The sequence below is a fragment of the Macaca mulatta genome, chromosome 14 (assembly GCF_049350105.2).
Source record: "Macaca mulatta isolate MMU2019108-1 chromosome 14, T2T-MMU8v2.0, whole genome shotgun sequence".
Classification (NCBI taxonomy): domain Eukaryota; kingdom Metazoa; phylum Chordata; class Mammalia; order Primates; family Cercopithecidae; genus Macaca; species Macaca mulatta.
The window spans coordinates 111740429-111758490 of NC_133419.1; the positions used below are offsets into that span (position 1 = coordinate 111740429).

General features: G+C 39.1%; 1 long non-coding RNA gene across 1 annotated transcript in view; it reads right to left on the minus strand.

The window, feature by feature from the left end:
• Positions 1–15793: 15793 nt before the first annotated feature.
• The window catches only part of LOC144334455 (uncharacterized), an 88841-nt gene continuing 86572 nt past the window's right edge, over positions 15794–18062 (minus strand). The window contains exon 3 of the long non-coding RNA XR_013404277.1: positions 15794–15983. This is a non-coding gene — a long non-coding RNA (uncharacterized LOC144334455). The remainder of the gene's footprint in view (positions 15984–18062) is intronic.

The window sequence follows — 18062 nt, forward strand, 5'->3', positions numbered from 1 at the left end:
ATCACTTCTTTGGGTTTCATTTCGCTGATCTGTTAAAGGAGGGTATTAGACCAGGTATATGTTATTCTTAATGTTTCTGGATGTTAGAACCTATGAGAATCTGAGAAAAGCTATGAACTGTCTTTAATACACATAGTATATTTTGCACAGAGTTCCAAAAAGTTCATGGACTTCAGGTTAAAGACCTTTAGACTAGATCTGTATGGTTTCTTCCAACTCTGTGGGAACAAACCCACTATAAATTGAAATCGAGCCTCTTTTATTGCTATCAAATTTCTAATTCAAAGGGGGTGGTGGGAAAATAATAAAATTGTTAGTTTGGTTGTTTGCTTAGCAACGTGCAGGTGAGAAACGAAATGAATGTCAAGTAGTATTAAGGATACAATCATTATTCCAAATATTTTAATATGCCACAGGTAAGCCTCAAGTCCAACAGTAACGCTCCATAGAGCAGAAGTCTGACAACATGTTAAGCAGCTGCTGCAGTTCTTGGCCTGACTCCTCCTCCTCCCCACCCCAGGCCCCGCCCCAGACACCAAACTTTCAAATAAATTGCGGGGAGGTCCTTTGTTCTAAAGAAAAAGGCTGAATGGTGAGATGAAATGGGCATTGAATTTTTCTTTTTCTTTTTTCCTATTCTATTCTTTTATAGTCTGAATGATAATCACAGAGGAAGTTCCCTTGGCAATGTTGCATTTCCATGGTGATGGGAGAGGTCAAGGTTAGCAAACCAGGGTTCTGGGAACCTTCTGCTGCAGGCTGGATGTGAGGGAAGGGCTAGCAGTCAAAGTGTCAACAGGGGACCCACTTTCACAGTCTCCTCTTTAGAGTGGACCACAGAGCCTAACTTGTCCGTTTCTGAATGGACAAACCAGTGATGTCTTGAATGTAATAATAGCTCCATCACTTCCCCCTATGCAGAAACTTGCTGTGCCCTTCCTCTCAAAGGCCAGGAACGGATGCCTCTCACTAACAACAATCCGTGGATTGTTGAAATATGTATGTGCTCTTTGTATCGGCATCAGAAGCTCAGAGATGCCAAGTTTTAGAAACCAAATCTACTTTAGAAAAGCAATTTGATCTTTGGGAACAAGGGATCCGAAATAAGCTGTGACCGTGTCAGCGCAAGCAAAAGATGAATTAATTAAAAGTGGAATAGGAAGCATACAGTTTAAATTAAATATCGAATGACCTAAATAATTCCCCTTAAAACCCAACTCAGTTATTTTGCCTGAAACTGCATGTCCTGATTTTACTCTTTTGGATTCTCTTCTTATGCTTTTATGTGGGTATATAATGTTATGAAACTCGTACAGTTCGTTCAGACCAGAACTATAGAGGAAGACATGATGGAACCAAGGTAAGCCCAAACAGACCAGGGATATTTAAAGTAATTGATTGAAAATCTGTGACTTCTTTGAGAGAAGGAGAAGGTAGAAGAGACACAGAGGTTCTTAGGATCCTAGAGATGGATTGAAAGAGAATTTTGTGTATTACAGAGCTGTGGTGAAGCCGATTCAGAAATGGGGTAGCTCTTCCCATTTTAAGTCATATTACTGGATGCTTTGAGTTCTGCTACCAAGAAGACTTAAGGATGCCTTACACACATTGTCTCCCTAGACCATCTATGTGCTAAAGTCTCTCAAATCTCAGTCCAGAGCTCCAGGTCCACATGTCCAATTTTCTGATTGAATGCCCATCAATCAGATTTTCTGTTTGAATGCCCATCAGACATCCTAAACTTAGTAAAAACAAAAGTGAACTCCTTATCTTCATCCCTTCATCTGCTCCTCCTCTCCACCTCAATGCCCCATCTCAGTAAACAGTTATTAAATACCAGGTCAGCCACAAATACAGCACTCATTCTTGCCTGCTTTTTAACCCTCATTCTAAACAACAATTACAAAGTCTTGTCTATTGTCTCTTGTTAATATTGTTCAAATCCATCCCCTCCTTTCTGTCTCCATTTCCATTGGCCTTACTCAGGCTTCCATCATCACTCCTGAAGATTATAACATCCTCCTGTACTGAGCTTCCTGCCTCCAACTTATCCACATCCACCCATTCATTCTCCAATCTACATTCAGAGGGATCTTTCTGAGATGCAAATATCATCATGGTCATTCCTTTGCTTAAAAGCTGCCAATGCTTTGCCCCTGCTCTAAGGATAAATCCCAAATTCTGTCCTGAGTATTACCAGACTCGGTAGATCTGGTCGCTGCTTGCCTCTCCAGCTTCATCTGTGGATACTCTGCCCTTCCACCTGTTCCATCCCTACCCTCCACATACACACAGTATATATATGAATTCCTGGGATGAGATACTTGGTTTCCTGAATGCACAGGCTTTCTCTTTACTCTGAGTTTTCGCAGAGAGCTCTGCTCATACTCTCACCCACCCTCCTTCTCCCTGCTTACACATTTTGCTGGTCTAGGTTCTTCTTATGTTTATGACATCTGAAGATGTCAGCTTCTTTGTAATTTCTTTTCTTTTCTTTATTAATTATTTTTTGGAGACAGTATCTCACTCTGTCACCCAGGCTGGAGTGCAGTGACACAATTTTGGCTCACTGCAACCTCCGTCTCCTGAGTTCAAGGGACTCTCCCACCTCAGCCTCCTGAGTAGCTGGGATTACAGGCATACAACACCACGCCCAGCTAAGTTTTTGTATTTTTTGGTAGAGATGGAGTTTCACCGTGTTGGCCAGGCTGATCTCAAACTCCCGACCTCAAGTGATCCACCCAGCCTCCCAAAGTGCTGGGATTACAGGAGCGAACCACCACATCCTGCCTTCTTTGTAATTTCTTCAAGGATGTGTTTCCTGACCTCCAAATTTAGCCTGTATGGTCATGTTACACTCTATACTTCCTGTATCAAAACATTTCACACTAAAAATATTGTTATATTATAATTGCTTATCTATTTTTTTGTACTTTTATTTTAGATATAAGCCACATGCGGGCTGAGACTGTGTTTACGTTGTTCACCAGTATACCCACAGCGCCCTGCACAATGCCCAAAAATGTTTATAGAATGTTCTTGAAAAATCCCTATCAACAATTAAGCATTTGGCGGGGCATAGTGGCTTAGGCCTGTAATCCCAGCACTTTGAGAAGTCAAGGTGGGAGGATCGCTTAAGCTCAGGAGTTTGAGACCTGCCTGGGCAACACAGTGAGACTTCATTTCAACAAAATATTTAAAAATCAGCCAGTTGTGGTGGTGCAAACCTGCAGTCCCAGATACTCAGGAGGCTGAGGTGGAAGGATCGTTTGAGCCCAGGAGGTTGAGGCTGCAATGAGCTATGATCACACCACTACACTTCAGCCTGGGTGACAGAGTGAGACCCTGCCTCTGACAATGATGATAATAATAATAGTAATAAAGTATCTGTAGAAGACTAAAATATAGATTAGGTAACCTCTGAGCTCTCCATGCTTTTTTATGAGATGTAAATTTTCACCAAGAACTAACAAAGTCTTGGATACTTTACAATACGTTTTGACTGTGGTTAATGTTTTTCTTCCTCTCTTACATTCTATAACTGTAACTAGGATTTACCTTCCATAGATTCCCACAAGAATCATATTGGAAGAATATTTTGGCAATCCCCTTTTTCTAAGAAAATTCCTGTGGATTATGATTTGGCTCACATAGGAACTAAGAAACTAGCCCTTCCAAAAAAACGGGTGGAGTGCATTTTCCCAACATTTTTAACATTTTTTTCAAGACAGGGAATAATTTGGATGGAAGAAAAGATCGAAGATTATCTCATTTGGAAATAACATATGGAGAAAGAGAAGTTTGCCAGTTGTCTGAATATTTTCACCATGATGTCTTGGGCCAGTTGGTAATCTCTGCAATTTCTAACAAATGTAAGATGTTTTTGTGTAATTACAGTGTTTAAGAAGGTCTTTTGCAGTTATCTGACCCTTTCTGAGAATTCCAATCAGAACATCCATCTGCTGCCAGTTAGTTTTCTAAAATCCAGCACTGATTATAACACCTCGGCTCACAAAACCCTTTGTTGGCTACTACAGTGGCTACAGAAATAAAACCCAACATCATTTGCTTGGCTTGCATGACGCTATATTACATGACCCCACCTCCCTTTGGGATTTTGTCTTTCCCAGGTCCCTCCATATATTTTACATTCTAGTCACACTGTATAACTTACCATTCTCTAAACACTTCTTGTCCTTTCAAGAATCCATATTTTCCCCTATCTCTCCATTGTACCTGAATTTCCTTCTTCCTTAACCATCTTTGCCTAATGCAACTTTACTCATTCTTCAACACTCAGTATTCCAGTATCTTTAGTGCTGGAAAAGCTAATGGGGACTCTAAGCTAGTGCAGCCCTCTAAGTATTAGCCCAAGGCAGTTGAACTTTATCTCAAAGCAACAGATTCTGAGTAGACAGATGGTACATGAAAAGCAGTGTTCAGTGAACAAGTTAAAATAAACTAACAGTCCCAAGGACCAGGAAATGTTGATATTCACATACTAGCCAATTATAAGGAAAAGTCACCAGCTCCAGGTTTCCTGGAGGATACCAGATATTCCCATTTTTTTCCTCCTATCTGATATTTACACTCCTAGCATGGTGTTCTGCTTGCCACACTGCTGGCCAGCTGTAAACTTCTGTTGGACACAGCAATCCAGATAAACAGATAGAAGTGCTTCTTACATCATCAGGCCCTTCTTGTATCAGCTTTGATTTCTCAGGTTGCCACATTCATGACATCTGCCAAGATTTCCTAATCAGCCATCTGCAAACCAGCTTCATGCTGAAAATGAAAATCCGAACGAAAGCAGGCTTACTCAACACCTCAGTGATTTAAGAAAATCAGGCAATCTTTCTAGTCCATCTATGTCATCTTTACTTGTAGTTTCTGTAAATGGAAGAATAGGAGGGTTGAAAGATAAAAGTAAAATAACTTGGAAAAGTTAGCTTAAACTTGAAAATCACTTGTTCTTGCAGTCATTGCATTATACTGTGATAAATGGAAGCCAGTAACTTCCAATTGACAAAATAATCAAAAACTATTTAATACAGTAACAAGGGCATTAAATGAGTACACATGCATTAAATAGATACAAAAAGATCTGATGTTCTATAAAAGAAAAATAAAAACTTTTCAATTAAGAGAACTGCTTTCAAGAGATCCAAATTGTTTTAGAGTTCAAGTAAACGTCTCTGGAAAGAAATTCAGCTTAAATGGATGTATTTTACTCATGCCATGTGATTTGTAATTACTTCAGAATTTCCAATTGCTCTTCCCGGCTTGTCTTCTCTTTTCACATATCAGAGTTATCTGTCATAACTCAACAGAGAAGGGAAACAATGCCTTGCCTTCTCATGCAAGAGCTAGGAACTTTTTCTTGTCTCTTTGCTTCAATTACCCCACCCAGGGAAAAGTTATCTTACTTCTTTGTAGGCATCATTGGGCTGTTAAATACAACACTTTTTAAAAAGTTAAGAAAAAATGCAACGCTTAAATTTAGTCTAACGGTTTACAGTTTCTGACTTCCCCACTCCCCCTCCCACCCAAATAGTGGGTTGTTTAATAGAATCTCGGTGGAGTTCCTATAAACAGGTTTGCACATGTGGCTCCTGCATGGGAAGACTTCCTGGGATTGTGATATTTTAAAATGGTTTACAAATGGCAGGGCGTGGTGGAGCACACCTGTAATCCCAGCACTTTGGGAGGCCGAGGCAGGCAGATCACAAGGTGAGAGATTGAGACCATCCTGACCAACATGGTGAAACCCTGTCTCTACTTAAAATACAAAAATTAACTGGGCGTCTTGGCACGTGCCTGTACTCCCAGCTACTAAGGAGGCTGAGGTAGGAAAACTGCTTGAACCCAGGAGGTGGAGGTTGCAGTGAGCAGAGATCGTGCCACTGCACTCCAGCCTGGCAACAGAGTGAGACTCCATCTCAAAAAAAGAAAAAAAATGGTTTATAAATTAAACAATATGTCACCACCCTTCCCTAGCTTCTCAAAGATTAGCAGATGTGCCTGCACATGTATTTTTTCTTTGTTGGGGGGTGGTGTTTTTATTTTTAAATATTAGAATTTAAAGAATTTAATGTGAATTTTGTTATTGCAAACCACCTCAACTCCTTGTGGGAAATATTAGGGTTATACATTATCCATAAGTCATATGTGCATATTGGGATGTTGGAAAATACTAGCATCTCACTCAGCAACCTCCAAGGAAGTTCCCAAATGGAGTCTGTAGCTCTCTCTGGGGAGGCTTATGTGAGAGCCGGAGTGGTTGCAGGTGGATGCCACATGATTTCCTGCTTCTTGGTTTCTGGCCCTGATAGGGCTTTGCTGGAGACCTCCCTTGGTTAAAAACTAACTTCCTGTAAGCATTTAAAGGAGCTTTCAATATGCTAACATCCACCACTTGAAGGGAGAAGGTGAGAGAGAAGGAGGTCAGAGCAGAAAGAAGGCTTCTCTTTGAGAACTTGGTTTGACAGTTGGCAGGGAGTTCTCTGCTGCAGAGGGTCACAACCCTAAGCTCTGCTTTGTGTTAGGGAGTCATGGCCAAGGTTTGTTAAAACAAAGCCACACACCACATCCTAGTGCCAAACGGGCAGGAGCTCTGGCCTGTTGCAAATGAAATCATCAGGAATTCCTTTGGAGTAAGAGTTACAGCCCTAGAGCTCTCTGTTGCTAAGCAAATGCAGATGTCTAATTGTGCATGTTGTTGTCTCCCTGAGGCACGGCTTGGAGCATGTCACTTCCCTTTTCAAAATCCTTTAAGGCTACCACCCTCCTTGAACAAAGTCCAATATCTTCAATATCCCTTTCAAAGCTCTCCCCAGTTTTGCTCTATGTGCTTTTCCAATCTCAAGCCACACTATTCCAAATGTGCCAGGTATCCTATTAGCTGCAGGCCTTTGTGCAAGCAGTGACCTCTGCCTGGAATGCACTTCCCACCCCCAGATGTCCTCCAGTTGAAGATCCACTTTTCCCTCAAGGTCTAGCTCAGTGACAGGCTTTCCCTCTCAGAATTAGTTTTCTCTTCTCACTCTGTTTCCACTCTATTCTAGCTTTTGTCTAATCTCATCATTTTCAGGGACAATTTAAAGTTCAGATGCTTACAACGAAGACACCTGGGTTCTTCTCCCAGCTCTGCAGCTTGCTAAGTGTGATGTTGAGCAAGATGCTAATCTTCCCTAAACCTCCACTTTCTCCTCTGATAAACAGGAATTATTCTAAAATAGGGTAGTTTGAGGATTAAATCAGAAAATATCAGAAGGAAAGCATTTCCGATCACGCCTGGCACCACCGACAAGTTTGCTATTATTATTTGTTTCTCTTGATATGCTGTGCTGATTTGGGGCCATAGCTTATTTTTTGACAGGTATTCCCAAAAGCACTGTGATTCCCACCCAGTAGGTGCTAAATGACTTTTTCTTGAATTAAGATGTTTGTTGAGTAGATTCACAGTATGAAGCCAGCAAAATCACACCAAACAATGCAAATGAGTGAGGTCTCTGCGCCAGACTCCTTCAACAGTTGGTTTGGTTCAAGCCCACTGTCAAGGCCTCCAGGCAGAGTTCCTGAGGGAACCACACTCTGCTTCTGCTCCAGCTGCCTGGAGAGTAGGCAAACACCAGCCTGTTTCCTGGAGTTATCCACCCCTTCCCTATCACAACTAAGAAAAATGATAGAGTTAACAAGTCCCAGGTAGCCCCACTAAAGATAACTGTACTATTTTTTTTCTCTAAAACTAAGAAAGAAAAAAATTGCAAAGAGATGATCTAGAGCAGTGGGTCTCAAATGTTTGGTCTCAGGATCCCTTTACATTTTAAAAAATTGTTGAGGACCTTAAAGATTTTTAAAAAGTATTGAGGACCTTAAAGAGCTGTGCTTATGTGAGTTCTGTCTAGCTATAGTTCATCCTATTAGGAACTGAAACATGATTTTAAAATATTTATCAATTTATTTTAAAGACAGCAATAAGCATATGTTAACGTACATATTTTATGAACAATAACTACACTTTTAAAAACAAACCAAAAAATTAGTGAGATTAGCGTGTGTGTGTATGTGTGTGCAAATCTCTTTAATATCTGGTTTTATAGAAGACAGGTGGATATGTATTTCTGGTTTTGCATCTAATTGGTTGTGACTGTTGTTTTGGTTAATGTATATGAAGAAAATTGACTTTATACAGATAAGTCATTAGAAAAAGAAGGACTCAGCCAGGCGCGGTGGCTCAAGCCTGTAATCCCAGCACTTTGGGAGGCCGAGACGGGCGGATCATGAGGTCAGGAGATCGCGACCATCCTGGCTAACACGGTGAAACCCCGTCTCTACTAAAAAGATACAAAAAAATTAGCTGGGCGAGGTGGCGGGCGCCTGTAGTCCCAGCTACTCGGGAGGCTGAGGCAGGAGAATGGCGTGAACCCAGGAGGCGGAGCTTGCAGTGAGCCGAGATCGCGCCACTGCACTCCAGCCTGGGCAACAGAGCGAGACTCCGTCTCAAAAAAAAAAAAAAAAAAAGGAAAAAGAAGGACTCAACAAGGGCAGCTTCTTAAAGGTTAGTTGCCATGTAGAATCTGAAATATATCAATGAAACTCTGTACTGTTATATTTAATCCATTGGCCAATCTTGCATTTGAAATGGATCTTTTACCATGAATGATGTTTTTAACATTATGCATTGATCTTTTGGAAAACATTGGTTCATTGAGTCATACAGACCCGTAAAATAATACATTGTATTATTCAATATATAAAGTGCCATTTGTCAGTATTACCAACAACCTCATCAGAAGAGTCTTTGGGAAGCTGTCAAGCTCAGTTTCTAATTTTTTCTTGGAAGCTCAATATTTTACCATTGCCAATGTATGTTATCAATAGTTTTCCTTGAAATGACCATCTCACATGGTTCATTTTGAGCAAACACCCAAGTCTGAATAATTATGGTTTGTCTATCAATCATTTTTCCCAATAAAAATTATGTTTCATGAAGAGAGGCCAGTTCAGCTCACTATGAAAAACCAATCACACAGTGCTTTACCTTGCAAGATCTATTGTGCACCAGTATGCATACAATACTTTATGTATACGTCCGGTTTCACCATGCAGAATGGTAGAAAGATACATAATCGAGAGTTGAGATTTAATAAAATGAATAATTTTACTGCTTCATCAAGATCATTTTTCAGTCAAACTGACATTTTCTTTTTACTGCAAGTGTATGGCAATGAAGAACAAGTCTCTAGCACATAGCTGACTGTTCAGCAGAGATGACAGGCCGAAGCTAAGGAAGGAAGTCAAAACTGAAAAAATATTCTAAAAGAATATAGATAAAGGGAAATTTATTCCTCCTACACTGGGCCTAGCACAGGTCTTTTTGTCCGTTTTCTTTGAGTTTCATCCTAAGAGGACATGTCCTTCATCCTAAGAGTGATACTTTCAGCTGTGACTTACAGAGTACAGCTGCAGGGCCTATGCCATCTGATATTTCCCCTCAAATCTGGTCACTTTAGAAAGGGACAAAAGCTGGGAACCAGGGGGCAAACTTATTCGTGAAACAAGATCATTAAAGCTTTTAAATAGATTCCAGAAGCCTGGGTCTGTCAGCTCCGATGCTTCTTTCAAATCAAAATATTGAGAACAACTTTATTACAATGCTTCGTTTACGAATCCAATTCATAAAATCTCTTCTTACCTCCTTATGAATTTGTTATGTGCAACATGTGTTTTATGAAGTAACACTGGGTTTCTTCAAGCCACTGTTAAATCCGATGATCTTGTGAAAGGGCTGAGCACAGCATGAAATCAAAGGTCACTCTCTGTTCAAAAAGAGCAAAGATCCTCAGATGATGGCTTTTTTGAGCAAAGTTTTTTTAGCCTTTGCCTTTGGAACCCACCATGGAAGTCATGGGACTCTGGTTCATGGACTCACCATTGCACTGGAAAAGTTGATGAACCAGATTATCTAAAGTATTGCAGAAAGGTAACTTGCTCCCAGTAGGTTAGGATTGGGCAGACTCCAAAGTTGTACTCTTGAAACACTGGAAAGACTCTTGGAGAAATCATATACAAATGAAATGATGAATGGGAAATCTAAATGAATCTATCCTGACCCAAATTTCATCCTGAACATACAGAATGCATCTATTGTAGAGAAGCTTAGGTCATCAGATATAATCATGTTATTCCAAGTTAAAAAGAGATGAGTAAATGACGAATAGGTAGAGTGCATTTTCTTCTATTTATTCAGGTCAAATAATAGTTCCAGCATCTTTACCCTTGAGCAACAAAAGAAATCCAGAGTCTATCCTTTTATACTGGAAATATCATTGAATAAGGAGACAGAGGACATGAGTTATTTTCTTGGCTTTCAACATTACTGGGTGTGACCTAAGCCAAGTTGCTCTGTTTTTCAGAGTGAAATGATCATCAGATTGTTCAGTTCCCCTAATTCACAGATCTAGTCCTCCAGTCTCATTCTCATACTTCAAAGAATCAGAGTTCACCCAAGTAAAAATGATTGTCCTTAAGATCTAGGTAAAAAAACGAACAAACAAACAAACAAAAAATGCCTTTAACCGGTGGCACACCTACCCTGCTTCCAATTTCCAAGCCTGTGGAAATCCAGAGTCTCTGAATTCTTGAGGGACTTAGATTCTCCTGGTGTCCTTACCTTCCAGGCACTTTGTTCTCTCACATGCTAGTACTGACCCTCACCTTACCAGCTGATGGAAATTTCATCCCCACCTTTGCTTTACACACACACACACACACACACACACACACTCACTCCACATATTTGTAATTTTCATAAAGTTTAGTGAAGATAATGAAAGTGCCACGGCCAGGTCAGGTCCCAGAGATTACAGACATTTTTTGGGCTCCTCTGTTAAAGAGACCTGGGTTAGAATTCTGGTCTATTATTTAGTTGCTTGATCCTAGGCAATTTGCTTAATCCTGATGAGTACTCTTGTCTAACTTAAAATACATTACCTCTATTATAGGATTGCTGTGACAATAAATGAGATAATGCAATACAAGTTTCTAAAAAATTCCCAGCCTTCCAAGGTCACTCTCTAAAAATAGATATAAATAAAAATACTATTGGAAGTTTCACATCTGAGAATATGAAGTACATTAAATATTCCTCCTACTAAGTACAACTAAAACCCCTGGGTAAAACAAACATAATAAGACTTTTAAAGATTGAGTGGGGAGCCTAGACTTCCCTTACAAGGCTGTAATGAGCCACCCCATTACCCCTTCCAGGATGATATCAGAAAAGGCCAGGAAAAGAACCAAGACTTTCACCATTACTCAACAATGAGGCCACTCAAATTGCAGTGGTGGTGTAGACTACCTGGGAACTGGAACTCCCACCCCCCACCAGCAGTAATGAAATGATATCGCCCCTCCTCTACTAGAGCAGTATCAGAAAAAAATCAGCTAAAACATATTTAAATAACATCCATAGTCTCATGTCATAATGTCTAGATTTCAATTAAGAAAAAGTTCATCATACCAAGAATCAAGAACATCTCAAACTAATGAGGAAAATGAATCAATACATGCCAACAGATTGGCAGGGATGTCAGAATTACCTGACAAAGATATTAAAAAAGATATTATAAAAATGGTTCAAAAAACAATTATAAACGCACTTAGAATAGAGAAAGGAAAAAAGTAGAAAGCCTCAGCAAGTAAATGGAAAGTCTTATCAAAGAAATAGAAGATACAAAGAGGAACCAAGTGAAAATTTTGAAATTGAAACAAACTGCAATGGAAGCAAAAAGCTCAGTGGATGGGCTTAACACTATAATAAATGAGACATAGGGAAGAATTCGTGAACGGTATGATAGAACAATAAAAATCATCTAATCTAAACAATAGGAAGAAAATAGACTGAAAAAAGTGAACGAAGCCTCAGAGACCCGTGGGACTATAACAAAAGCTCTAACACCCATGTCAGTGGAGTTCCAGAAAGGGAGGAGAAAGAGAGTGTCTAAAAAGGACTCCAAGAAATAATTGCAGAAATTTCTCAAATTTGGCAAGACACATAAATGTACAGATTCAAGAAGCTGAGCAAACTCCAAATAGGGTAAACCTAAATAAATCAATGCCTAGACACATCATAATTAAACTTTTGAAAACTAAAAGAGAAATCTCAAAAACAGCCAATGAAAAAACAAAAACCTTACCTATATAGGAAAAATAATTCAAATGTCAGTGAATTTCTCATTAGAAACCATGAAGATCAGAAGTAAATGGCACCATATTTTTCAAGTGATGAAGGAAAAAAAAAAAACAATTGTGAAAACTCTACTTAGTCTCACACTTTACACAAAACATTACTCAAAATGGATCCCAAACTTAAATGCAAAATGTAAAACTATAAAGCTTTTAGAAAAGGCAGGATAAAATCTTGAAGGTTTAAGGCTAGGCAAAGATTTCCTAGATTTGACTCCAAAACCATGACCCATACAGGAAAAATGGATAAATTAGATTTCATCAAAAGTAAAATATTTGCTCCGCAAAAGAACCTGTTAAGATTATGTAAAGACAATACAGAATGGGAGAAAACATTTGCAAACCACATATCTAACAAAGGACTTGTATCTAGAACATATAAATAATTCTCAAAAATAAACAGTGAAAAAAAATCCAGTTGGATAATGGTCAAACGATATTTCAGTGAAGAATATTTGCCAATGAAAATGGCAAATAAGCATGTGAAAAGATGTTCAACATCATTAGCCATCAGAAATATGCAAAGTAAAACCACAATCACTGCACACAACCACACAATCTCCACACATCTAGAAGAATGGCTGAAATAAACAAACATATATATATATGTATTTATAATATACATATAGACAACACCAAATCTGGAGGGAGTACAAGTAAACTAGATTACTCATAGGTTGCTACTGGGAATTTAAATGGTATAGACATTCTGGAAAACAGTCTCATGATTTCTTTAAAAACTAAACATGCAACTACTACAAAACCCAGTAATTTGCACTCCTGGGAATTTATCCCAGAGATGTAAAGATTTATGTGTGCAAAACCCTGTGAATAAATGTTTGAAGCAGGTTTATTTGTAATACCCCAGAACTGGAAACAACCCAGATGTCCTTCAATAAGTGAACAGTTGAACAAATTGTGGTACGTCCATGCCATGGAACAGTATTCAGCAATAAAAATGAATTAGTGATACAACACAATGACCTGGATGAATCTCTAGAGAATTATGTTGAGTGAAAAAAGCCAATTTCAAAGACTATATATAGTATAATCCTATGTATATAACATTCTTGAAATGACAAAATTATAGTAGTGGTAAACAAATTAGTGATTACCAGGGGTTAAGGAGAAGATGGGGGCAGCAGAAGGGAAGTGAAAGTGACTATAAAGGAACAGACAGCTTGATGGTTTATGTGTGCTGTGGGGGTGTCCTGGGAGATAAAAATTTGCTTTCAATTTAAGTAAATCCATGCAGTCTTGTATGATTTCTGCCTTTAGAGTTCTCCTTAAATAAATATATAGCACACACCGAGATTATATAGTAAAAGCCACCTTCTATTTTCTTCTATCACTTTTATGGTTTTGCTTTTCACTCTTAACTCAATCCCTTTGTACACTGGGGATAGTAGATATGATGGGAGGTGGGATTCTATTTGATTTTTTTTTTTTCAAATATAGACTTAGCTCTTCTAATACTCGAATAGAATGGGAGAAAATATTTGCAAACCACCTATATCTAACAAAAGACTAGAATCTGGAATATATAAAGAATTCTTAAAACTAAACAGTGAAAAAAATTATTCAGTTGGATAATGTGTAAAAGACATTTCAATGAAGGATATATACAAATGGCAAATAAGTATATGAAAAAATGTTCATGTGCTTTTATCACCAATTTGAGATAGCATCTGATCATTCAAAAAATTCTTACATTTACTTATACTGTGCATATTTGGTCTTTTATATCTGTCTGTTTTACATTTTTATTTATCTCTGTGTGTAAGAATCACTACCATAAGGCATTTAGGGCCAAGAAAATGTTCCCAGTGAGAATTACCAGTCACCTGTCTTGCTATCCATGAACTCACTAGCTGGGTAACCTTTGACAAGTAGAGGTATCTGAACCTCAATTTACCTATAAAATAGAGCTAAAATACAATTCTACTTATTATATGTAGCATACTGTGATCCTCTTCCTTCAAAAGCCTACTAAGGCAAAATTTTGTAAGAAGTTATGATTACCTTGTTTAGACATTCCAAGCACCAAAATCTTGTTTATAACAATCTTTAAAAAAAAAACTTTTGAATTTTGAGATAGTTTTGGATTTACAGAAGAGGTATAAAAATGGTACAGAGAGTTCCAATATATCTTTCACTCAGCTTCTTACGGTAACGTCCTATGTAAGCATAGGACAATTATCAGAACTAAGTAACCCAACTAGTATTGTACTAAGTAACCCAACTAGTATTGTACTAAGTAGCATTAGTAAAATTAGTACAATACTAATGTCTAAACTATATACTTTATTAAGATGCCACCGTATTTTTCCACTAAGGTCCATTACAATTCCATGATCCGTTTCAGGATCTCATACTGCAGTTACTTGTCGTGTCTCCTTAGTGTTCTCCAGTCCATGACAGTTTCTTAGTCTTTCCTTGTTCTTTATGACCTTGACACTTTTGAAGAGTACTGCTCAGTTATTTTGATAATAGCCCTTTTCTCTCAAAATAGTTATTTTTTTAAATCAAAAGCATATCATTGGGTTCCATTTTGTTTTCTTTCCAACAGCTTTATTAAAATATAATTGACAAATTGAAATTTTATATATTCATCACCTCACCTGGTTACCATTTGTGCATGTGAGAACATTTAAATCTATTCTCTCCACAAATTTCAAGTATATAAGACAGTATTTATTACTATGCTCCCCACGCTGTACATTAGGTCTCTAGAACTTATTCCTTCCTACATATGGCTGTGGCTGGTAGACACATAGAACTAAAAGGACCACTTCTTTTTTTTTTTTTTTTTTTGAGACAGAGTCTCACTCTGTCATCCAGGCTGTGTGCAGTATTGCAATCTCCTCTCCCTGCAACCTCCACCCCCTGAGTTCAAGTAATTCTCCCACCTCAGCCTCCTGAGTAGCTGGGACTACAGGCATGCACCACCACACTCAGCTAATTTTTGCATTTTTAGTAGAGAGGGCTTTCACCATGCTGGCCAGGCCAGTCTCGAATTCCTGGCATCAAGTGATCCACCCATCTTGGCCTCCCAAAGTGCTGGGATTACCGGCATGAGCCACTGCGGCCGACCTAAAAGCACCACTTGATGCTGATCTTTCCTACGGCGGAGATGGGATTCCAGGGTCTTAATTATTATTTGTGCATTTTGGTTTCTAAATGCAAAAGGAAAGGTAGGCTAAAAGCTTCAGGTTGTTTCCTAAAAGAAGAAAAAAATGATGTCACTCTCTGCTCCTCTCCCCCAACACAACTGGAAAGGGTTAGCTTAGGACCATGAGTGAAACTTCCACACTTCCTTAATTTCACACATTATGCATAGTTACTATTAGCACATGTGCTTCCAATCACCCCCATCTTACAAACAGTGCAAATGTGGGTGCTGAGAGAATTGAACCTGCCAAACATACTTGACATCACAATGCCCTTGGAAAAGCTATCAGCTAAACCTAGATATATATGTACATCTCAGCAGTTCTATTTTATTAAACTCACAACATTTCCACCCAATTTAAACTCACTGTGATAGCACACGTCGTGACGGATTTGGGCGGTGGTTTCCTTTCCAGTTGGCTCTAAGAATATTGTATTAAGCCAGACCACAGTCAGATGCCAAGTCCATGATTAGCTTTCTCTTTCCACTTGGGTCTCTTTTGTTTTTTGAGCAGATATGCGGTGCTGGATACAGCCATTTGTGGGTGGGCGGAGGATGGGTTCTGTTAAAAGAGATGTGATAATGGCTGTGAAAATCCATTTAAGTGCTGCAACCCTTGTTACTTTAAATGTTATCTGTGAATTTCCTGCTAAGGTTTGCATTTCTGTAATAGTGATTGCAAACTGGTGGCCCCTGGGCCAAATATGGCTCGCAGATGTGTTTTATTTGGCCAGCTCAGTGTTATAAAAGCATCTGAATTTGTGGCCAATATTTACATATTAAGAGATTCTACACAAAAATCTAGATTTCTGTCTTCTCATGAGAAACTCAATGTGACCACATTGGGCCCACTTTTCCATGTGGCAACAATTGGCTGGGGCTGAGTTGCAGCTGGCTCTTTGAGACAGAGTATGTACCATCTGGTTAGCATAATATCTATCCAGCTCACTTCTCCCATTTATGTAACTTGCTGCATCTCTGTGAGTGTTTGGATTTTCAACACTGGTTTATCAAGATTAAGAGATGAAGGATCAAAAGAACTTAATTACCTAAGCTTCCAGTTAGACCGAGTAAGAAAAAGTATGATGAGAAAAGAAGAGTATGATAAGTTTCAGTCTGGGTTTCTTCAAAAGTAGACCTTGAGAGAAGGATTCAAGTGCCAGTAGTTTATTTGGGAAGTGAACCTAGGAAACACTGGCAGGGAAATGGAGTGGAGCTGGAGAAGAGAAGGCAACCATAAAGAATGTAATGTCAAGCAAGTAACTGCCGTGGTCACCTGAAGCTTCATCCTCCTGGAGGATTGTAGGAGACAGTGTAAAGTAGGAGCCTCAGAGTCACCCCAGCAAGGGGCAAGAAAGCAGGACAATTTGTTTGCCATTTCCATCAGGTATTGGTTGATGGCTCTCAGAAGCAGCAAATTAGCATTTCTAGTTTCCCATGTCTGTGCACAGATTGTCCCTAGAAGTCAGAGAAAGCTCTCAGGCAAATGTGCCCCAAATTGTAAATTAGTGCTATAAGCACTGAAATGTAAGACCCAGGGGAATATGTGAAGGGTACCAGCAGTACCAGCCACAGCATGCTTCCAAGGAAAGGTACAATGATGATTTTGTCCCACAGAATAGAGAGGAAGCACTTGGTATTTGCCGACCAGCAACACAAACTTTCTCTCCCTTATGATAACTGCTCATCCTCTGAAGCAAATCCTAAAGTCCCCCAAATGGGCCTTCACTTCCTGCTGCTCATGTCTAGTTCCTGAGTTAAAGGATGTATCATCCTTTGGACACAAAGGATGTCCAAAGCAAAAGAATTCTAAGGATACTAACAGTGTCTTTTGAAGTTGACAATGGGCCTTCGTCCCCTTATGCTTGGCTTGTGTTTCTTTATTCCAAAGCGAGGACATTTAAGCACTTCCCATAGTGAGCCCATGATCAGAATCCAGATGTGAGTAGGCTGCCTTCATTTTTTGATTGCTAACACTGGTGAGTCATATGAGGATTGGATGTGACTCAAGCAAGAGCCCAGTGCATGTGAATGCTTCAGTCATGCCAATGTTTCCTTTGGTGAGAATCCCTTCTAATGTCCAAGCATAGTGATATATGTTTATAGTAATTTTTTTTACTAGAATAGCAGAAAATTATGTTATGTAATTATTTACATTGAGTTTCAATTACTAATTGATCCAATCCTGCTGCTATGACAACTGGCAGCACTCAGTTACCCGATGGAAACTGACTATAATCTCCTAAAGAACAAGGGCAATATTGCCAGCACTTAGAATCTGCCTGTAGACAGTAGGTGCTTGATGAGTCCCATTACTCATTCTTTGCTGCTTGGCACATCATAAGTGCTTAACAATTGTATATTTGCTCCACATTTCTCTTCCTGCCTTTCTCTCCTCCCTCTTTGACTCAGTTTATCATTAGAGGTGGAATCGGGGGCTCATAAAAGAACAGTCTAGATGATGATATGTAGAAACAAGTTAAATGGGGTGGGAAACCACTAATTCCTTGAACATTAGGTGTCTAAGAAGGGATTTTCTTTTTTAGGTCCAGTATGTTTTCCTGAGCAGGGAAAGACTCTAAATGGCAACAAGCTGGGCTAGACATAATGCCACTTCAAGCCCTAGGTAGCCATAATGTTC